This window comes from Aulostomus chinensis, chromosome 16 (genome assembly GCF_037954235.1).
Source record: "Aulostomus chinensis isolate RoL2024-O1b breed Wild chromosome 16, RoL_Achi_v1.0, whole genome shotgun sequence".
NCBI lineage: Eukaryota > Metazoa > Chordata > Actinopteri > Syngnathiformes > Aulostomidae > Aulostomus > Aulostomus chinensis.
The window spans coordinates 1,086,675-1,111,008 of NC_141335.1; the positions used below are offsets into that span (position 1 = coordinate 1,086,675).

The following is a 24,334-nucleotide window of genomic DNA, read 5'->3' on the forward strand; positions in this document are numbered from 1 at the left end:
GAGTATTCGCAGCAGGATTGGCTGGTCAGAGAGCAGATGCTTGTTTTTGGACCGGTACCACGGAGGATGGACCGCCACTATGGTGGATGGACCGCCACCACGGTGGATGGACCGCCACCACGGTGGATGGACCGCCACCATGGTGGATGGATCGGTACCACGGACGATGGACCACCACTATGGTGGATGGACCGGTACCATGGTGGATGGCCCGGTAACCACGGTGGATGGACCGGTACCACGGAGGACCACTGTCTGTGTACTTTTACTTGTCCATGGTGTTGAAGGAAACATCTCCTGTATGATAATGACTGAAGAAGCGTGCATCTATTCTGTGATAATCGATCAGTACCATAATGACTATAATCGTAGTAATACCATAAGATGGCAACACACACACACACACACACACACACACACACACACTCCTACAGCGAACCAGCCAGGTAACCCAGTGACAGGCCAGTAACTTCTGCTGGTGCACTGGTACCACAACAGGAACATGACATCAGTGTTTTACTCCCTCCTGGTCTCGTGAGCGTTGTCACTTGAGCCCTACATCTCCCTCTGGGGCCCTGCTGAACTCCTCACTGGGCCGCGTGAAGGGAATCAGAGCCTGGTGTCCGTGTGTGATGAGTTGTGAGTGTGACTGTGGAGGTTTCAGCTGGAAGCGTAAACTCAGAGAGGGAGAGGAGACGCAGAGGCTGTCTGGGAACAACAAAGGAAGGCCGACGTGCCTTGAAGAGAGCATGCGGTAAACAAGCTGTGGTACCTTCAGAGAGCTCGCCGAGCTGAAAACACTCGGAAAAAACCCAGAAGGAAAATTCCATTATTTGTGTAAACATCAGTTGTGTGCATGTTTTGTGTGGCCTGACCACATTAGTGTGTGTGTGTGTTTGTGTAGCATCCCCACAAGTGTGTGACATACAAGCAGGGTGTTAATTACTCGTCCGTCTCACTGCAAGCATGAATGTAATCAGCCTCAAAACCAATTAATTCAACATCTGCGCCGATCAGATTTGCTGCTGCCAAGTGTGGATGATGTTTCCACACACGATTGTTCCCTTCTGCAGCCATCGGATCTCCAGCCATCGGTTCTCCAGCCATCAGTTCTCCAGCCAGGACGGCGAGTCACAAGCATCACTCGCACTTTTCTTCTTCTGGATTTAGGAATCTAACCAGCGAGATGGTTTGCTGGTGTCGCAGCTTCTCCGACCAACATCTGATCGTATTCAAGGCATGAAACCTTCTGCTTTCATCGAAGATCTGTTGCTCCACATTGATCCTCTCCTCTCCCTCTTCATTCTTCACTGGTGTTTTTGTCTCAGCAGAAAAACTCAACCTTTCCTCTTGTTGGTCTGACGTCTAACAGTTTTGACTTAAACGCTTTGAGGAAGAATCTCACAGTTCGTCTCTGAAACATCTGGATGAGTTGTGGAGACCTCTCAACAGTCCATGATAGGACAGAGCTGTTAAAACTGTGTTTATCAGAATGAATATTCGTGTGGAAGTGTTAATGTCCAACATGTTTTGAGTCCTTAGACACCAAATATTACATTGACAGAGCAGCTATGGCATCGATCACTGGGATTCCCCCACGTGTCCACCGGCGGGCTGCTCTGACACCCAGGTGGTCACGTATCGTAACTCCAGCTTCTAAGAGGCCAGGTTTTATTTTGGGAAAAGTTCCCGACCACCGTGGGAACTGCCATCAGATTCCAGGCTGCAGAACCAGGAAGACACACCAAGATGGAGGAAACTGTGCCATCTGAGGTACATGGAGCTTCTCCTCCAAGACATCGGAGTACATGGAATCAAGAGTCTCCTGGGATGGAGAGGCATAGAGAGGAGAGAGAACGCAGGGCCAGAGCGAGCGAGTCGTTGGTCCAGGGCAGGAAGCGATCAACCCAGCATCTACGGCCCCAGGTGACCTGCAGGGCGAGAGCACAGACACCTCCAGGAAGACATTTAGCCAAGCAAGAACAGAACCAGCAGGCGGCGGCGTCAAACAGCGCCGGGGCAAACCTCACCGCAGGAAGGAAGCTCTGCTGGCTTGACTTGAGTCTGGCAGCTGGCACACTTCCATTCACTGGAGCTCACCATCCTCTTGTCTGGACTCTGAGGATAAAATTGGGGCTGAAGGGTTAGTGGTTCTGAGTGGCTGTTGGTCTTGGTGTCTTTGCTGTCATTCATGGAGGGGAAAATAACAGTTGATCCACTTTCAGCAAAGTCTAACAGAGGTCGCACCTCTTCCACGGTTGATGATGGAACCCTGTTACATGAGGAGTGGCGTTTTTTGTGTCCACCGCCACAGGAGCCCAGCTGCAGCTTCTGGAGGGAGAAGACGTGTTTGCTCAGCTTGTTTCCTCTCAACTCAGACTAGTGCTGCTCTGGTAAACACAGACGGAGAGCAACAAGCCGGCGTGTTTGATGAGTCATCCTCAGGTTCACATGGTAACAAGAGAGGAAACGCTGGAGGAGAGAAACAACTGCAGGAGAAAGACAAAACAATCTGGGCAATGTCAACCATCTGCAGCTAACATGAACCTGCTAATTACAGATTAGCGTGAGCGTCTGAACAGACGGATGACAGCAACGCAGCTGCAGACGAGAGTCAAAGCGACCCAGAAAGTCGCGAACAAGAGAGTCGCAGGGATGCACGAGCCTGCTGGGTTACTCAGCCAAACGTCCGGCCAGCGCCCAAGATCTCCCGCTCCCTCGCTCATATCCACTCACTCTGACGGGGCTGTCATGCAGCCTTCTCTCCAGCTCAGGAGTAATCAGAGCTCAGTGTCTGGCTCAAGGACACAGTCATGGTCTTGGCGAGTCTCATGTATCCAGACGTCCATCTCGTGCAACCCATGGTAACTCTGCTTGCATCCCTGTTAGCCAATCACGACTGTCGAAGTCCAGGATTCTTTGCAAGATCCCAATCTTGCGACCAGCTTTCTAAGCCTAATTTTGTTGTTTGACATAGCGAGGAGGAAAATGGCTGCTTACAGCAGCTAGAAGAGCACGGCGTCTCATCACGTCGAGAGGAAACCTTTGCCGTCGGCTAAAAACAATAAGAGACTGATGAACAGTCGCAACCCTGAGCTCAGCCTGGCACGGCTCGCCTGCTCCTCATCTCTCCTCTCTATTTGTTCAGATGCTCTGTTGATGTGGTGCTTTCACAGCACGAGACAAAAAAGACAAGAGCAGAGAGAGAGTGTGTGTGTGTGTGTGTGTGTGTGTGTGTGAGGGAGAGATGATAACTAGAATAGAACATAATGAGGTACAGTTACGACATTGTTGAGATGACAGCATGCAGCCAGTGACAGACTTCCTCTGCTGTAAACAGACGTGGAGGACAGCATTGGAACCACAACCCTCCTGGGCTCATCGGGAGCCTCTCACTCATGAAATCCACCCCCGCCACCACTCCTCCACTTCTCCTCCTCACGTCTCGTCCGGGCCACAGCGGACCAGTTCAGGCTCAGTTCTAATTATGGAGCTGAATGATTTGGCTTGTAGTGCCATTGATGGGTTCGTTGCCAATCTTGTTTTCTGTCCAGTTGGAGAGGCGTTTCTGGAGGACACCGTGCCGCTGCTCCTCAGCGTTTTCTCCAAATATCAATCGATAACTTGTTTACGTCAAATTGTGAGATCGACGCCTGACACCAAACGGAGGGTTGTAGCCAACCATGTGGGTTGGGCTCAAGCAGGAGGCCTGACACGTTTGAGTGAGCCAACTGAAGCGCCGTTGCTGAGGTCTGAGAAACAAAAGTCTGAAGAATTCGAGACTCCCCAGGACTGGGAATATTCAACACGTCTGAGTAAAGTCAAGTCAAAGCAGTGACACTGGCTGCGCCCCTCCCTCACTCACGCCCCCTTCAGCGACCAATCCCAGGCTGCCCCACACGCTCTCTCCATCTCCGGGGTCCCTCAAACACAGGACACGCCTCCGGTGACCTCACGACTAACCATCCAAACAGATCGGTCATGCGGCTGTTTGATGTCCCGACAACATCCGAGGGGGGTGATGTTAGGCTCCCTGGGGGGACGCACTCTCATAACCCTCCAAACTTCTACAGGGAGGGATCCAGAGCCACTCTCTCTTCCCGCCCACTGCTCCTGATCTCCCGTTCTGATCTGAGATCAGTGCTCCTCCTGAGCAGGGTGAGAGGGCTGCTGGGCTTCAGATCATTCGTTCTAAACCATTTAATTTGTTATCTTCTGGAACTTCAACTGGGATCTAGTAGATCCGCACCTCGCAGGCTGAGCGCCGTGGTGCTGCCGGCGTTGATGACGAGCTACCTGACCATCTCATCTGCCCGCTGGTCCGTCCGACCATGTGACCTGATGTCTTTGCTTGTCATATCAAAGGGGAGGCATGCTGAACATAAGTGTGTGTGTGTGTGTGTGTGTGTGTGTGTGTGTGTGTGTGTGTGTGCGTGCGTGCACATGTGTTTGTCCTTAACAAGCTCAGAGAGGTTGATGTACGACCGGCCAGTTCCCATTCATTCCCTGCTTGATCATGGTGATGGATTGTTGGTCCAAGTGTGTGAGTGTGTCAGTCTGTGTGAGTGTGTGAGTGTGTGTGTGTGTACAAACCTGGGGGTTGAGAGATGGAGGTGAGTTTTGTGGTGAATTCCCAGAGGCCAAACTTTAAAAAGCACTTGAGAAAACAATGAGTGTGTTGACGCGACTCGGCCGTCTCTTTGTGGCTTTGAGCAGTCGAGACAGCGCCCGATGTTATTGTTGCTGGAGCAAATAACGTGAACCGTTCAGTCGGGGGCTGAGGACAGAGACGACCACGTCTGACCGACCTGTCACAGACGAAGATGAGACCGTGAAGCAGAGTTTGTATCCCTGTGTGGTGACAGGAAGCAGGCGACAACGCAATGATCACTTTGTACTGATTTACTTGGTCGCCACCAGCCAGTGTGAGGTCATGCATTTATATCATAATGCATGTGAGTATTTATCATGGGGGGTTGTCTTCTGTGTCCATTTTCAACCACCCATCCTGGAGGCTGGACACTAACCAGCTGAACCAACTCTTCACGGCAGCGCCAAACCAGACGTGTTCTTGGAAGATCCTTGAATCTCCACTCAAAATGTCGGAGTAGAGGACGTGATCCCATTCAAACAAACGAGGAAGACAGACACGCCTCTGCAACACCGTCACGTCCCGTCCCTCCTCAACACCTCGTTGTGCCTCCAGAATCCAGAGAGAGAAAACGCTACCTGGAACACGTGCTCCGCGAACTACTGCTGCTCCAGAAGGGTTCTCGCTGGTAGAATCCCCGACCAAAATGTATCACGGCGATGACCTGGAGAGTTAGTGAAATGACGTTTCTGGACAGTTTAGCCATTGCTAGCCTCCGTTAGCTTGAAGCTAAATACATGTGGCTGGATCTTCCTGCTCGCTGGGGTCACTAAGAAGTGATGGAGGGGGAGAAACCTCTTAGTGAGTTAATGACACCAGATTTAATCATCAAACTCAGATTTTTCAAATAACATACCTTTTTTTGCAGCAGTGACTTCTTCCACGGCTGAAGACGTGAATGGCGGTCAGCTGATGTCTTTGTTACGTCATGTCTGTAGACTGTTCTGAGCCAAGCAGGTCGGCAGTGTGGCGTCTGATTGGTGTGAGATTTTACATTTGAGGCTGATGGGATCTACGTCCTGGAGATGATGTTTCATCCTCTCACTCTCCTGTAATTAAAAACTATCAAGGGACGTCCAGGTTTCTCTCTGTCCTCTTTTCCTTCCGTCTCTTTCCATGTTTTCCTCTCCTCCTCTCATCTAATCCGCCGAGATTCAAATTACCTGAACGCCCTAATGGTTCCTTTTAGCGACGCATGAGTGGGATCAACTGAAGGGAGTCAAGCAGTGGATTAATTCACACATACATCCACTCACTCACTCGCTGGCTCGCCCGCCCACACACACACACACACACACACACACACACACACACACACACACACACACACACAGGGTGTTTTAATAAACAGCGCAGGAAGCGGCTGCAATAAATTCCAACTGCACTCGCCTCGGAACGACTCCCATAACTGCTGCGTGAGTGTGCTGGTGTGTGTTTATTGAAGGAAAACCTGCCAGGTGCTGGTTTGAATCAGCCACATCTGGAAGTCTGAAGTGAGGAGAATCAATGTCAGGCCTTGGAATGTCCCACACACCAACGCTCACTCAGCCTGTTACAATCAGCCGCCTATTTTCTGCTTGTAAAGGTAAATAGGGGCAGCTAGTCAAACATGGCAGGTGGACGACCTACAGATTCAATTAGACTCCTCTTTACGTGGCCTCAGCAGCAGAACCAAGCCGTGGACTCTTTACAGTCCGGTAAAGGAAAGTAGGAAACTTTCCCCCCTCTGAGGGCAAACGTGCCGGTGGGCCGAGAAAAAACCAACATCGTCTGTGTCTCTGCCTCCTTGGTACCCCCCCCCCCCCCATCAATTCATAACAGAAGAATAAATGAATCAGGATCCTACATATTGAAAGAGAATTTTCACCGCACGGGAAACGGCAATCATTTACAGGGTGTTTTCTTTTTGAGTTATGTTTAATTTTTTGACATCTGGTCTGTAATTTGTCTAAATTTCAATTTCTTTCTTTTCTTGTCGCTCAGCGGGCAGCCCAGTCGGCCCCGGGCTCAGGGGAAGGATGCGCAATCTGGGTGGGAAGTCGGGTACAGAGTTGAATTGTAATTAGTCTTGAAAATTAATCATTATGTTGTTTTTGACGCAAAATGAATAAACTGATCAATTTCATGTCTCGGCTGCCCGGTGGAGCAGTGGTCCTCCCTGTGGCCCCCAGCAAGAAGGTTGTGGGTGGGGCAGTGGTCTTCACTGTGGCCCCCAGCAAGAAGGTTGTGGGTGGAGCAGTGGTCCTCCCTGTGGCCCCCCAGCAAGAAGGTTGTGGGTGGAGCCCCGGCTGCAGCACGGGGTCTTTCTGGGTGAGTCTCCATGTTCTCCCTGTTCCTGCTGGGTTCTCTCTGGTACTCCAGCTTCCTCCACAGTCCAAAGACATCAAGAGGGACCAGGTTAATCCAGACTCTAAATTGACCGTAGGCGTGGCTGGGAGAGCCAATGGTTGTCTGTCTCTATGTGTTGGCCCTGCCATGGACTGGTGACCTGTCCAGGGTGAACCCCGCCTCTCGCCCGTTGACGCTGGGATAGACTCCACCCCCCCGCGAACCTGAATGTAGGAATAAGTGGAAGACAATGCATGGATGGAATTTCATGTCTCATTCTTTCGGAGCCAGTCACACCGCCACAGTGACACCTCACCCTAACACATCGTTCATCAGGCGCTCAGCGGCGGACGTCTCCCCCTGAATCCAGAGCTCAGCCTCAGACTTGGTGCTGGAAGCTGCTGGAGACTAACAGGCTTCGTTTGAATGAGCTGGATGCCACTTCTGCTAACAAACCACACATTCAAGATATTTGTTCTTGATGAAAATGTAACCTGAAATCCTCCAAAAACCTGGATTCATTCAGCAGTAAAGCTTAAATCACCAAACATCTTCAGCCCATCTGAGGTGCTGGGAAACAGGAGTTCCCTGATGCCATATGAGAAGGTGGGAAGTTGTGAGACGCAACTGAACTAAAACGTTGGAACGGCGGCGTCTCCAAGCCGCCATCACGCAGCAGAAACAATACTCAGAGTTGTTTGAAATCCGATGAGTCCAGCTCAGCTTCCCCACAAAGTCCCAAAATGCAGAAAAAAATAGTTTTCCACAGATGTTTATTCCCATTCCAAGTACAACCATGAAAGAAAAGGGGAGGAAGAGGAGGGCAGGACCAAGGCGGGGAGGAGTGGGGGTGGGGGGGCCAGTTTTGCAACTCCGCACTCTGTGTAGCCGTGCGGTCGCTTTGTAGCTGTAATGAAACAGCAGACTTCTGGAAGTAATCTAGGGCCTCGGCTGACACACACACGCACGCACACGCACACACAGTTGCATGGAGTCTCGGAGGCCCACAGAGACGCTCTCGCACACACAGACACACAGCTGGTCATCGCCCTCCATAACCTCCAGCTGCTTTAATGAAAGCCTGTAAATCTATTTGTGGCACCGAAGCTACCAGGAGGCGAGGCGGGGTCACACACACTCTCTCACACTCCTAAACTCGAAAGTATACTGTTATTTTTTATGGCCTCGAGTCCTAAAACTATGTGTCATTGCTTTCCAAATGTCTCCAACCGCCAAAGCTTGGTTTTCTTGTGTGACCATAAAAAAGACGTGATATCATTTCTCTCTTTAAAGAAGCTGTAACTCATCAGAAAGCGAACTCAACCAGACGTGCGGAGGCGCAGGGAGGTGTCGGGTCCTCATTTAGCTCTCCTTCACTTTCGCTGCTCAACAGGCTCCAACACTTCAGCACGGCAGGAGGACTCCAGATGCTGCACATTCAAAATGGTTTTGGTGCCATGCTGACTTTCATTCCTCCTTCCAGCTCCAAACTTCTGTTTCTGTAACTTGATCTGACCGCTAGCTTGACGTGCTGCTTTTAGGTCCCTGAAGCTAGCTGGGGATTCTCAGTACACGCAGAGTGAAAAACAGAGGAGGACAAAACACTCTGGTGCAACGCTGGCTTTTAGCATTTTAGCACATTCTCAACTGCTGTGGGTCCAGAGCAGAGAACCAGTTCCAGTTCCTCTCTGTCCCAGCTCTTGTTTAAGTTGCACCAGGCCGATACTGGAATCACGTATCAGTCAGATCCTGATGTGGCGCTGATGCGTCTGGCTCCGCCCATCATTGCTCTGCTACAGTAGGAAATTCACTCTGGCTTGTCTGCGTTTCTGTAAGCCAATCATAATCGTCATGGGCGGGGCTAAGCCCAGGACGTATACCACGCTCCATACTGGGGAACTTGTTTATACGTGCATGTGTGCTGTGTCGCGCTACAACGATGGCATTCACGAACATAAAAGAGCGAGTTACACCTCAGTGACTTCAGAACGTAATGTTGATGTTTCACGGTTTGAAGGGGGCTGTGCCACGTTAGCGTGCGTGTCACCCCTGACATGTCATCATTTCTCGTTTTCTCAGACTCAACAGAAAGCCTGTTTTATGACTGTTGGACCAGGAAATCTTTGCATCATCACTCCAGTTCCAGAGAAGGAGAACTCACATTTCCGGCGCTGCTCCTGCAGGGCGAGCAGCAGCGAGGATCCTGCCATGTCTCCATCTGCAAGTCAGCCTACTTCGTTTCACCTTTAAGGCCTCTGCATCCACTTTGATGGGAACTTAATTGTTCTGGCTGGGAGCAGTTGGGTGCAATTACTAAAAGAAGAGAGAGAGAGTGACAAGTTCAGCACGTTTATGCGTGTGTGAGTGTGTGTGAGAGAGTGAGTGAGACAGGAGGCCAGACCAGTGTCAGCATGTGGAAATAATTAGATTGGTAATAACGTGCTGAAAGTGGGAAAACGAGGCAGAGAAACACATCAAGGCAGATCATAACGAGGATGAAGACCAATGTGGAGGTGAGGAGGAGCTGAAGGAGCTACAAACCCTAAATAAATGAACACAATGGAAACATGAGCAGGGAACCAACAAACAATAGAAGGAATCAGTTAAAGAGACTGTAGAGTCTCAAAGCGCCCTGCTGATTTAGCAGAGTAGCTAACAGTCACTGTAACAGTTGGGCCAATTGTAGCCTTCAACCCAGAATCCACAAATAATCCCAAAGTAGCGAACCATCACAGGTCCAGGACTCGACCCCTGTGGAACTCCACACTCGGTCCAACTCAAATATTTGGATCCATAACTCATAACCTTGCTTATCATAACAACAACATTAACAAAGCGATCACCAAACTGCATGAAAAGGCTCCAGGTTGATGCTCGCTAAGCTCAGAGCTCTTGTAGCACACTGGAGTCACGATGGCTCCATTCCACTGAGCCTCCAGTCAGCTCGTCACAGCTGGACTCAGCCATCGCTCGCGGCCCTCAACCCACTCCTGTTTCTGCTAAACAAATTGCCCGACATGTAGAGGGCCTGTTGGTATCGCTCTGGTGCAGTTGTTACGCCAGACTGTGAGTGAAGAGTTCTTCCCAGTTGTCTGGTAGAAATCTTGTTTTTTATTTAGCTTTATGAAGACCAGGACCCGGGGAACACCGAAGACCTGCTGGACTCCACATCCTGACTGCACGATGTGGGTTTGCATGTTTGACGGTGCACGGGACAGATGCACAGTGTTCTGGTCCTTTTGTGGCACATGAAAATAAAAATGTTAATTCAGGTACAAGCATTACATTACAGGTTACTTAATTCAGTTACATTGCAACCAAGCAATTAAAGTGTAGTCTCAGTCTTCAATAAACCCTTTGATTCAAAGTCTTCTGGGTTTTAAATAATTTAAACTTTTGCTGCAGTTGCTCAGTAACTTTTATTTTCGTGCCCATTTTGTCATTGCAGATATCCTCCGCGTGATAAACGATGCTTCTAATGCACCACAGGCTGTTGGCAGAAAACAATATCCTCCTCGCTCGCTCGCCCCATCTGCTCTCTCTCTCTCCCTCTCTCTCTCTCAGCAAATCTCCTAAACGCTCTTGGACTCTCTCCATCTGTGGAAGATGAAATTGATCGCAAAGATGGAAATGATCAACGGGAAGCGAAAATGTTTTTTAACTTAAGTAGAAAGCTGTTGAGCGAGGCCTTTTCAGCACAACTGGAGGGCTTACTGGGAATGTCAGTGTCTTCCTCAGACTGGGATCTATATGAGTCCCACACACACACACACACACACACACACACGCACTGGTGAGCAACATAACGAAAGTGAAACACTGAGCAACATCTCAACTCACATCATCAACAACATGTAACTGAAACCTGAAGAGAGGCCGTGAAAATCAGAGAGAACGTTTTAAATGACTGAGCTGGAAATGACCACGTACACGCGTGAATACACATACAAAATATAGTACTTATATGTGGATATTTATGTGTATATACATACATGAATGTACACGTGTGTACATACATACATATACGTACATATATTTATACACACACACATATATGTATATGTATACACACTGCGGCACGGTGGTGCAGTGGTCAGCACTGTGGCCTCACAGCAAGAAGGTTGTGGGGTCAAACGCTGCCTCTCGCCCCAAGGCTGCTGGGATAGGCTCCACCCCCTGCCACACATAACAAGATAAGTGGAAGAAAATGGAAGGATGGAATACGAACACTGTAAACGTACGCTGAATACGTACGCTGAATACGTACGCTGTAAACGTACGCTGTAGACGTACGCTGTAAACGTACGCTGTAGACGTACGCTGTAGACGTACGCTGTATACGTACGCTGTATACGTACGCTGAATACGTACACTGTATACGTACACTGAATACGTGCACTGAATACGTACGCTGTATACGTACGCTGAATACGTGCACTGAATACGTACGCTGTATACGTACGCTGTAAATACAGCGTGAGGGGGTGAGGAGCATAAAGAGGCGGACAGCCCGGCTTGGGCCTGATCAGGTCTCCTTGTCAAATCAATCTTTAACCCTTGACAAATGTCGCCGACTGCAAAGACCCAACAACGCTTGGAGGGGAACAGAAAAATTGCCCAGCACTTCGTCTACTAGCTGATCGCCATCATCCAGATGTGAGATGGGTGCCACTGAGATCCCCGCCGCTCTGATGAGCATCGTTCTTTGTCACGTTTACGTTCTCCGTGTTTGGCAGCGTCACTGTCGTGTGTGTGGAGGAGCGGCTCTTGTCCCACGAGCTGCAGCATTGCATCACACGGCCCATTTCGCATCCGTCGTCTTGACAGTAAAGTTCAAAAGTGTTTGAGCTTTGTTTTGCCAGCAAGAACAAACTGACTCACAAAAAAGAAAAACAAGTTGGTTAAGACTTAAAAAAATGATTTTCATGTTGTTTTGACTTTGAATGACGGCGCTCCCCGGCTCACCAATCCTGCAGAGATGCTGCCCAGGGCTATTGGTACAAACACACACACTCTCAAAAGAAACTGCTCAAACACACACACACACACACACACACACACACACACACACACACACACACACACTCAGAGGCCCTAGAGCATTTCCTCATGCTGCCAGAATGCAGCAGCCATGCCCAGGAGCAAAGGAGCGAAAGGCGATGAATAAATGACACGAAGAGAAAAAAAGAGTCTTTAATTCAGAGTAATTCTAGGCTACGCCCCTCGCATCCGCCGAGTCGCTGGCCTAAAAAACCTCCCCAGATTAGGGGGTGAAGAGAGTGTGTGTGTGTGCTGTGGTGTAGCATGTCATAGGCCTGGTATGTGAGCTCTGAGGTAGGTGGCAGTAAACCAAAACCAGCTCATAACACACACACACACTCATATATACATATTGTCAGGGTGGTGGTGGTGGGGGGCTCCAGTGTGAGCGACATGGCCTAGATTGGAGGGTGAGTCATTTCCTCTCAGCGGTAGAAAAGAGCAGGAATGTCCCTTTATGGAAAAAAGACGCTGCTCCTTTCAAGCAGCTCGTCTGTTGCCTCCAATCTCTGAGGACGCGGAGCAAAGAGTCTTTGTGCTAAATCCTTCGCAGACTTTGCTTCTTTTCTGATATTCTCACTCACCTCGGAATTATTGAGCTCTCAGAAAAGATGGAGTTTGTAATTTCCATGTGACATGGAGGCTGAATGCTGTTTGCTTGGAGAAGTGTAATTACAGTGAATCATCATGATGTAGATGCAGGATGGGAGCAGGCAGAGCGCCGCCGCCTCATTTTGCCCATGAAAACTTCCCGTGTCTGCAGAGAGACGTCACAGCGACCCCTGGTCAGCACGTCTGTGCAGGGATGCGACGCTCGTCGGTGAGAGTAAAGGTGTCACACGAGCTTCATCAAAGTTCACCTTTCCCAGTCACAGGTCCATAAACTGATGAGCAGCACGCTGACGGGGGAAGCTCCGCCCCTTCCTCCTCTGTATTTGGGTAACATTGCCACAAACACCAACAACAATACCAACAGTGGACTTGTTTTTATCAGGAAAACTGATAAAAGAAGCGATGAAAACGTGCATCGATGGCTATTTTTCATCGGAGTCCTGTGATTTCTTGTTGTGGGAGCTGGTTGCTCCTCTGCTTCGGTCTGCTGCAGCCCGGCTGGGATTGACCTCATGACCCTGAGTCGTATTCTCAAATGTGGCTAATTCCAAAATGAGAGATGAACAATTTATGAATGGGCTAGAAGTTTGAGTCATTGAACGATCCGAACAACAGACCTGCAGATGGTAGAGACGCAATCCTGGCGACCTTCCCGTCCTCAGGAGGAAGGAAGTGGTCAGAGGAAGACGAGGACGTCTTAATCAGCCGGGGCCTCCGGGTGGGGGATGACATTTACTGAGGTTAAACTCCCACATGGCGTGACTGGAGGTAGATTTAATAGAGCCGCACTCCCGGGGCGAGAGAATAGCGTCACCTTGACAGGTCCCCGCCATGACACAAGTACGTCTCATTAGGCCCGCTGCTGCTGGAGAGGACGACATCATTAGGCAGGATGGAGTTGCCACCCGAGAGCCTCCAGAATCCGCTTGAAATGAAAGACGACCCGCTAGAACAGAGATCTACAACTGGCGGCCATCTTCAAGCTGCTGAAGCTCCCCATTGGCCCGCGGGACGTCGCACGTCCCTGTGTTTGAGAGACAGACGCTGAAGAGACATCAAATCACTCCTGAGCTGCAGAGTTCATCAGCGCCACGGCTCCTGCAGCCCAGGACGGCCACTTGTCAAGTTATGAAAAGAAACCAGTCGGTTTTATGTGGACGCAAGTGAAGCGAGATCCCAGCACAGGACAAGTAGAGGGAAGGGAGGAGCAGAGGAGCTCTGAACGAACAAACACTGCAAAAGGGAAGTGTTGCTTCGTTTGTTCGACTCCAACTGCCACTTTTTTGGATCCTTTTTTTTCCATCAATTTTCTTTCATGCTGAGGTTCAAATACAAACAGCCTTTTCCATGTTTTTATTAAAAAAATGTTGTGTTAATGTAATATAATCGACTCTTAGATGTTTGTGTGGAAGAGGGGAAAACAAACGGAGCGAAAATCAAAAGAGTGATACCTGGACTGTCACGCAGCCGCCATCCTGAATACTTCTAGAAAAGGACACGGGAACATTAGTGACTTAACCCCCCAGCAGTATTTCATCCATCGTACTGCATTCATCCCTGCGTCCCCTGAGCAACTCTCGTCTGTCTGCTTTGTTTTGACCCAGACGCACTGCTGCAGAAGCTCAGACAAAATAATAAACCTCATCACTTGCCAGTCGCACCATCCCAGCAGCGGAGGAGGACGGCGAGGAGGGGACGTCCCTGCTGTCTCCCCTCTTAAGTCCGTCCATTAATGGACTCAAGAAACTACATCCCAGCTTCAAAACTCTGAAATAATCAGACAACAAAGTGTGTTTATTACCAGCGTTTGTTACCCAGCAGATGACACAGAGGGAGGAGACGCCACCACCCAGGCTGGAGACACGCTGGGGCCGCCTGGTGCCTGGAGGAGCCTCGGCTCTATTCATATATATATATATATATATATATATATATATATATATATATATATATATATATATATATATATATATATATATATATATATATATATATTTATATATATATATTTATATATATATATATGAATATAATATTATATATATATAATATTATATTCATATATATATGAATATATTATATATATACATTATATTCATATATATTCACATATATATCTGAATATTATATATATATAAAATATTATATTCATATATATGAATATTTTATATATATTATATTCATATATATGAATATAATATTTTATATATATTATATTCATATATATATGAATATATTATATATATGAATAAATTATATATATTATATACATATACATCTATATATATAGATGTATATAGATATATATAGATGTGTATATATATAGATGTATATATATACATCTATATATATATAGATGTATATAGATATATATAGATGTGTATATATATACATCTATATATATAGATGTATATATATCTATATACATATATATAGATGTATCTATATACATCTATATATAGATGTATATAGATATATATACATCTATATATATAGATGTATATAGATATATATACATCTATATATATAGATGTATATATATACATCTATATATATACATCCATATATATATAGATGTATATATATACATCCATATATATAGATGTATATATATACATCTATACACACACACACACACACACATATATATATATATATATATATATATATATATATATATATATATATATATATATATATATATATATATATATATATACATCTGTATATATAGATGACTGATACAGGATCAGATTTCTGATCTCTGGTTCTCAGGGTTCAGCTTCACATCAAAGCCCGGAGCAGAACTCCCATCAGAGAAGCCGCTCCAGTGGTTCTTCCTGGCGTCTTCGTCGTACAGCGTGAATCGTCGTTGTGTTTAGTCTCTGCAGATCTCGTTTCCAAGGGTTTCCTTTGTGCCACGACGCTCTCACCTCTGATCGCGTTCTAATCTGGACCTAAACGATGCACAGTGCCAATCAGTCAAACTATTGATCCCCCATTGACTGACATAATTCATGCTGCTGCCTGAACCAATGACAGGCAACTGCTGTATTTTAACAAGGACGATACGGTCAACGCCACCAATGACCTTTGACTCTTTTATTCTGGATTCTCGCTATCATGGAGACAGATGTGATGTTGTGGTAACGAGTAACAAACGACTTTCAATGAGAACAGGAGGAGACACCAGCAGATACATGGCGCTGAGGTCAGATCGCCGTCTCCACCTCCTCTAACAACTCCAGCTCAAAGGTCCAGGCTGAGATGGAGAGCCTGGCGAGGGCGTTGGGTCTCATCGGAGGAGAGCTTGGTGAAGGAGCCTCAGCAGCTGGAGACCATGATGGGAGCTGTGGTGCTGTTTGCATCTGGACTGGCAGAGACTGACTGGCTCCGCTCTTTGGGAATGTGCTCTTGCTGCAACTGAATCTTGATCGAGGCGCTCGGACATGGACCAAGACCACTTGGAGGAGGTGTTCTCTCGTTTCAGTCCAGTCCAGTACAGTCACTGCTTTCTAGCACCCAAACAGAGTGGAGCAGTGGTGGAACTGCGGCAGTAAAACAGGCTTGGAAACTCTGGCAGACGTTGGATATTTCATGTATTTTTCCACTGAGATCATCTGATTAGATTACATGTAGGAAAAGACTGAAGTATCAAAAATGAGCATAAAAAGATGGTGAACATCACAAGAAGTCGACCGCATCTTTTTAAATCTTTGAGGATGAGGGACGACACGGCAGCTGAGACATTTGAGAGGGAGAACTGTCAAATGTCAACATGTGAATGTGGAGTAGAAGCAGCAGAGACACACATGCTGGCGAGGCGAGTCCTGTCCCGGTGATAATTGGGGCCACATCTGGCGTAAATCCCATAAAAGCCATTATGTGTCTCCAGGCCTCCAGCGCGGCGCAGGTGTTTCTACCTCTGGTGCTGTTAAATAAAAATAACGTCTGACACATGCCCACATACGTGCTGAAGCCACACATTAACATGCACAACACCAGCACCTCTCCTGCAGCTTCTCTCTCTCTCTCTCTCTCACAAACACACCCACCCACACAAACACACACACACACACACACACACACACACACACACACCTCACGGAAATAACAAGCCGAGCGGTGCTAAAACCCCAGATTAAGATAGCACGGCAGAAAGGAGACACTGACATAAAAACAATTTAAAAAGAAAAGCTGCAGCTGCATTCAACTGCCCTCGACTCACATTCACAGCGGCGATGCACAGAAGCTGTAACAGAAACAATTATCCAGCAGGATATGATAAAGTAGGTAATTTCATGGCCTGCTGCTTAACTGGTGGCTTTCCTGTCAGCTCGCCGTGGAAATCACTGTCACATATCTCCGTTTTCTTCCACTGCCCCGGAATGGTGACCAACAACAAACACAGCGAAAAAGAAACGGAAAAAGGGTTGGAATGAATTCCAATCGAGGAGCCAGAAACAGACACAAGCAGACCAAACTGGAGATGAGGTCAGTTTGTAGTCCAACAGGAAGCTAGCATGGCAGGGAGGAGGTCAAGTGTGTAGTCCAATAGGAAGTTAGCATGGCAGGGAGGAAGTCAGTTTGTAGTCCAACAGGAAGTTCACATGGCAGGGAGGAGGTCAAGTGTGTAGTCCATCAGGAAGTTAGCATGGCAGGAAGGAGGTCAGTTTGTAGTCCAACAGGAAGTTCGCATGGCAGGGAGGAGGTCAGTTTGTAGTCCAACAGGAAGTTCGCATGGCAGGGAGTAGGTCAGTTTGTAGTCCAACAGGAAGTTAGCATGGCAGGGAGGAGGTCAGTTTGTAGTCCAACAGGAAGTTCGCATGGCAGGAAGGAGGTCAGTTTGTAGTCCAACAGGAAGTTCGCATGGCAGGGAGTAGGTCAGTTTGTAGTCCAACAGGAAGTTAGCATGGCAGGGAGGAGGTCAGTTTGTAGTCCAACAGGAAGTTAGCATGGCAGGGAGGAGGTCAGTTTGTAGTCCAACAGGAAGAAGCTCAGAGGAAAGATGCTGACGTGTCCTCGTGACATCATGTCAGTGCCTTTCTTCCTGGTCTGGTCCTGCTCAGCTCAGTGTGGAGGCACAAGTCAGACTGAGACGCCGCTTTTATACAGCAGACAATCAACTGAGCAACGACAGATAATAAACTTAGGAGAATAACAGGATCAAGTTCCAGAAACAGTTTGTGTTTGTGTAAATGTGTCTGCAGCTGTAATCTACATCTGACTGGGGGGGGGGGGGGGGGGGCAGCAACGCAGAAGAAAATATCAGAACCAAGAGGCACTGAAGGAAAATATACGGTGGCCTTGAGAGATCAATGCACAACCGCTTAGGAAAACACAACACAGGACGAATGAAGCAAACCCCCATACGGCGGCGTGACAGTGAACACTCCCGCGTGCAGGGCTCTGCCGCTCATCTGCATCTTCTCTTATTTGTGCGTTCGGCCTTTTGCCGGCAGTCTAACCTTGAGTGTGTGCAGTGTGTTTAGATAATTTGACAATTCCAGAACGCCAGGAATCACTGACACAGGCGGAAGGTCAGAGTGTTGTTCCAGCTGAAGACATCCACCATGTGGACGTCTGACCTTAAAGGGACATTTCACTCAAAAAGAGTGTTCTGCCACTGAAGTACACACAAAGACGTTCTTCTCTCCTTTGTCACTTCTTTGTGTCTCCAGAATGCAGAGAGAACCAGCCACGTACTGTGTATTTAGCTTGAAGCTAACCGAGACTGACGCTAACAACAGTTAAGCATTTGTTTCCCAACTCTCCAGGCCCTCTGGTATAATCCATGTCTTCTTGATGCAGCCAACTGAGCTATGCTAACACTTCCCACCCGCTACCATTGTGCTAAGCTAACTAGCATTGGTCATCTTTGGTGATGATGGACCAAAAAGACTTTCCCTAAAAACTGGCATGATCCTTAGGTTGTGGTGTGTTGAGCTCTCAGGGCCACAGGAATGTTCAAGAGCTACTAGGGTGCATGCAGATGTGTGCGTGTGTGTCTGCGTGTGTGTGTGTGTCTGCGTGTGTGTGTGTGTGTGTACAGATACTACAGACTGCTCCACAGGTGAACCACCATCAATTTGAGCACCCACCCTACCATCTTGCTTTCTCCCTGCACACTGCATTACACCTGAAAAACACATACATACATACACACACACACACACACACACACACACACACACACACACACACTCACACACACACACGTTAAAATGTCCTTTAACGCATCAGGGGTCTCCTCCTGTATGTTTGTTGCTTGCTGAGAGCGACTGATTGAAAATAACATTTCTCTTACTTTTCCTTCCCTGGTCCCTGGTGCTGCTACACGGTACACACACACACACACACACACACACACACACACACACACACACACACACACACACACACACACACACACACACACACACACACACACACACACACACACTTCTCTATCTCCAGAGTGCACGGAGACTGCAGAGGCAGTTTTGTTGGCACTCTAAATGTGAAGCACACATGTGGCAGCACCTTTTCCAGAATTGCTGTCAGAGCAGGTTTTCACCTTCTGTTTGTCCTTTTTGAAATTGTCTGTAAACTGTGACGACTCGACGTTTTATCATCAACGTGCTGCTGTTGGCACATGGTGGCTAAGGACGCGGCTGGCGCCACACCAGAGCGTCAATCATACTGTCACCATCCCTCAGCAGTGTTGTCGTGTTCCAAGGTTGAGGAACATTTGCAAAACAAAGAGGACAGTGTTCTCTCTGCGAAGCTGATTCTGGAGGGGGGAACATGGATAGTCAGAGGTTCTGCACTGGCATCGCTACGCCCAGAAGCACTGATGTCCTGATGGTAGGAGCGCTGACCAGACGACGTCCTGAGGAAGCGTGTCAGCAGCCCTGAAGATGAGTGAAGGTGATGCTTCAGTCTGGAGTTTCAGGATAACAAAACACACTAATTAATTTTTTTCACTGACTGCCCAGAAACAGCTAGTAAGTGAAGGTGCGATTCCACCAGTCTGAGCTGACCGTCCGTGGGTGGAAAAGGGACTCATTGGAGATTCAAGAGTTCTCTTTTTCAGGCTTCCTGCTCTCCTTTGTTCACATCCACCAGTCTCACCAGCCGTCTCCGTCCCTCGAGGGCTGACTTCTGCTCAATTTGCCCCGACCTTTCCGCCTGTAAACAGCCAGATGGCGAGGAGACTGACTGGCTGTCCGACTGATTCTAAATGGAACGGAATGATACTGGTAGGAGGAGAGAGAGGCCACACAGACGAGCAGAGAATCTGCATCCCAACCTTCCTGGAGGGACAGAGGGAGGCAGCCGGAGCGTCGACAGCAGTTAACGCGCTGGTAACAACCGAGCTGTGAAGGTATATTGTTTTTGGTATATATTTGACTGTCTGGGGTTGTTGAGGGACATTTTCTCTGAGTCTGAGGGTGAAGCCTTGCCCCGACTGAAGCTGAGGAGGAGGTCCGCCTAGGCAGGGGTGATGAGGTCTTCAGAGGTCAACTAACGTGGTGAGAAACTCCACAATCAGACGAGTTAAAGGTGAGGATGATGTCATTGTCTAAAGCTCACCAGTCTGGAACCTCCGCGCCGCCACGTCAGTCAAGTTCCTGACACTTTCTCCACACACACAAGCTAGTAACTCGGCTGAGGGTGAAACACATTTTCATTTTTTTCATCTCAGATTTGTCAGAGACGGTTACTCGTGAATAAAAATGATGCCTTATTAAATGTTTGGCTCGTTTACCAAGCTGAAGTCTGCAGCGGCTGACGAGGAAGCATCAGCAGATGGATGTAGCATTAGCTTGTAGCCGTAGCTGCCACGAAAAGCTTTTATTTCCATGTCAGCTGCAGCTTGTGCAACTAAATGTATTGACATTTGCTGTGTTTTCCATCCAAAACATTCTTGCAGATGTAAAACTGAGGTCTCGCTTCTGGTCGGTCCTTCCACGTGCCGCATACCTGCTGATAGAGAACGTCACAGCCAGTAGAACCCATGAATCCAGAGCTTTGGACCATTTACAGAGAGCATGGGAGGAGCTGTCCAGGTCTTCACCACCGAGTGGGAAACAGAGAGACCCAGTAGGACCAAGTGAGAATGAGCAGACCTTCCCTTCACCCTCACTCAAATTTGGCCTTATGGAAATTTCATTACTGGAGAACCAGACTCTAAATTGACCGTAGGCGTGGCTGGGAGAGCCAATGGTTGTCTGTCTCTATGTGTTGGCCCTGCCATGGACTGGTGACCTGTCCAGGGGGAAGGCTGCTGGGATAGGCTCCACCCCCACCACCCTCAACAGGAGAAGAGGGGGAACATGGAGGGATGGATGGATGGAGGGATGGATGGAGGGATGATGAGTGGATGGAGGGATGAGTGGATGGATGGAGGGATGGATGGAGGGATGATGAGTGGATGGAGGGATGAGTGGATGGATGGATGGAAGATGGATGGACATTCTTCCGTCAGCTCACTTTGTCCATGTTTTGAACCCTAGATCCTCCAGTTTAATTCAGTAATTTTCTCTTTATATTTTAGATTTTCCATCTTCTCTTCATGGCTGGTTCAGTTTTCTTTCCTCATTGTGTGATGTTGTTGTCCTCCACTGATAGAACCTCCACAGAACCCAATCCAAACATCAAGCTCCGCCTCCTGAGGTTCTACAGGGTGGACAAGTTCAGGTGTTGGAGGCATTGTAAATGCAAAATTGGAGCACACAGACACACACAGACACACACAGACACACACACACAGACACAGACACACACAGACACAGACACACACACACACAGACACAGACACACACACACTAGAGTCCACGTGGCCGTGTGGTTCCAGGCTGAGAAGCAAACAGGGAGACCTTCTCTCTCTCTGTGTCTCTGTCTCTCTCTCCTCTTTCGCTCCAACTGTTTTTCTTCTTATTCAAACTTTTTTTCTTTTTCCCATAAATGAAAAAATAATTCACTGCAGCGACTGCAGATTAACGAGTTGTCCAATCGCTGACTTTCCTTTCCCACCCCCTTTAATGGTTCTTTTCTCTTTGGCTAAATCCACCATCCCTTAAATCCCTCTCTCCCTCCCCTCTTCCTCGTCCACCTCTCATCCTTGGGGGGGGGCTCTTCTACTCTCTGTCTCTGTCCTCTCCCTTTGTCTCTCTCTCTCTCACTGTCTCTATTTCTTCCCCTCTCTCTCTCTCTCTCTCTCTCTCTCTCCTCCTCTAAGCCAATGTAAACCTGCTTTGGCAGCCTGGCCTGTGTTCATGTGTTCATGTGTGCTTCCCTGTAAAAGAGCAAGATTGAAGCTTTATGGTAAATCCTCAGCTTCCTTCTGAAACCTGACGGGGGGGGGGGGGGTGATGGAAGTTCTGAGGGCCGAGTCTCTAAAGGGGGGGGGGGGGGGGCTGAGGAGAGAGAGGAGTAGAGCCATGGTGGCTGGAAGGAAAATGACACATCCTGTTGTTCTGAGAAGGCGGAGCCACAGACCAGGAAAAGCAGAGGAAAATAGACAAATTATAGGAGAAGACAGACGGCGCTAAATTCCTCCCCTGAAATAAACCCGAGTTCTAATCTGAGCTGCTGGAGGAGCCGAGAGGAGCGGCGCATCAGCCAGACGCAGACCATCCAGCCAGCTGATGAGGTGGATAATCACGCCCAACACTGCCAATGTGAGGAGTCGAAAGTGCAACAAATAAGACAACGATGAAGTGCACAGAGGACTGATGTAAAACAAACGGTTCTACAGGTAAACACTGGTTACCATGACAGCAGCAGGAGGACAAAGAGAGAATGCACGAAGGACACAAAAACACTGAAAGAACCAAAATGAGTACAGAGAGAATTTGGAATGAAAACGACTGCAAGTCCATCAAATCCACCACAGACACGTGGTTTCAAAAAGAAAAAGTGATTCAAATTGTTGGGGCAGTTTGTAAAAGTGGGTCGTGGAACCGGAAGTCTGCTGGTTCTTCACCAAGGAGCTCCGACCTTCCCTTTGTGTTTTTATCGGCTCCAGAGGCGGAGAAGTGAAGCTCCAGTGGACGGGACCATCCCATAAAGTCCTAAGGAGAATTCCCAGTGCTGTAGTTCAGGCGTGTTGATGAGTGTGAGTAGGCAGGCACGCCGGTGTGACGCCGCTGCAGCAAAACTTGACCCGGGAGCTAAACTAACAGGTCCCATTCATTTTTGTTCTACTGCCCAAAGTCCCAAATCCCGGGGGAGGAGCAGGATTTCCTCTCCACTGGAACGAGATGATGTTCCGCAAGAAAAACACATTTTTATTCGTAAACTTCAACTCTGGTCTTTTCAATTGCAGTGCTGACATTTGTTCCTTATTAGGACTTTTGTCAAGTGATGGTGTTTGAGGGCAAAGATAAAGAATGACTCCATACTTACTGTTTGAGCTGCGATCATCACGATCACTTCTTGTGATTTATTTGTGTGTGTGTGTGTGTGTGTGTGTGTGTGTGTGTGTGTGTGTGTGTGTCCTGGGTGGAATGCCTCTGAGGACAGCATCACACATGGAGCTCATTACCCCGCTCCTGCAGCTCTGGCGTCGGCGTCCCTCTGCCAGGTCGCTTTACTCCCTGATAATCGGGTCGGTTTGACAGGAATTTTCGGGTTCCCTGGATGAAATAACAGAACATCAAAGTATCAGAACCTTTACAAACCCACTTTTATCTCATCACACATTTCAAATAAGAGCCCAATATTGCTCACACACACTGGGAATTGAACCAGTGACGCGACCACATGAGCCCCCGAGGCTCATCACCCCTGACCCAACGCTCCTTTGATCTCTTTAATCTTTGTCACAATCTCATTTTGTCCGGAATTGACAGGTCACATGACTCCAACGGTAGCGTCGTGGCTCTGGCTGACGCTTAGACCTGCACCTGTTGGCTGCATCCAGATTTCCTACAAATTCACTCTTCAAACATCATCAAACATCAAAGACGACCGGAGGGCCCCTCGCCAGGAGGATGTGACATCAGGTCCGATGCTCCAGGGCCATAAGGGAGCCACCAGCCACACAAGGTTCTCTTTTTCAAACTGACTTTCAAAAATGGCGTTAGCATTCATTCAGTAAAGACACACCTGACAATAACGAACTCAAACCTGTGACAACACACACACACACGTACACACGCACACGCACACCCACGATGTGAGTCGACTCCGCTCACAAATTAGAAAAAGCCTAAACAAGCAGAGGACAACTTCATTTCCATAAAGAGATCCCTCACACGCTCCCTCCCAGGGCGGCCGTGCTGAACTCTGCCCATCAGTCTTGCTCAAGGACACTTTGTCTCATGGACAGACGAGATTAGCAGAGTCAGAGCCGCCTCCGTGCGAGATCAGCCGAGGTTCTGCTACCTGGAAACCACGTTGACAGGTGCAGTCGGGGATTTGCAGACTGGAGGCTTGGAGTGTTCCTGACATGCTTCCTATTCCGCAGGGACTCATTTACTTCTCACATAATGACAGTGACACAGTCCTTGGCTCAGAGTCCACCCGTGTCTCCACGCCTCCCCAAGGGCGTCCCAATGTCACTCTAACTGGTGGAGCCACGTTTGTTACTCCAGCGAGTCTTCCAGGCATGAAGCAAACGAACAGAGAACAATTAGCCACTCACCAGTGCAACCCAGTTTAATTGACCCATGAGAGGCTGAGGACCCCGCGCCGGGTCCTGATCCTTAGTTTCAG

At 48.2% G+C, this 24,334-nt stretch overlaps 1 long non-coding RNA gene across 1 annotated transcript in view; it reads right to left on the minus strand.

The window, feature by feature from the left end:
* Positions 1 to 7,352: 7,352 nt before the first annotated feature.
* The window catches only part of LOC147247079 (uncharacterized), a 105,593-nt gene continuing 88,611 nt past the window's right edge, over positions 7,353 to 24,334 (minus strand). Inside the window, exons 5-7 of the long non-coding RNA XR_015109447.1 lie at positions 23,163 to 23,253; positions 9,141 to 9,292; positions 7,353 to 7,426 (exon numbers count right to left, since the gene is read on the minus strand). This is a non-coding gene — a long non-coding RNA (uncharacterized LOC147247079). The remainder of the gene's footprint in view (positions 7,427 to 9,140; positions 9,293 to 23,162; positions 23,254 to 24,334) is intronic.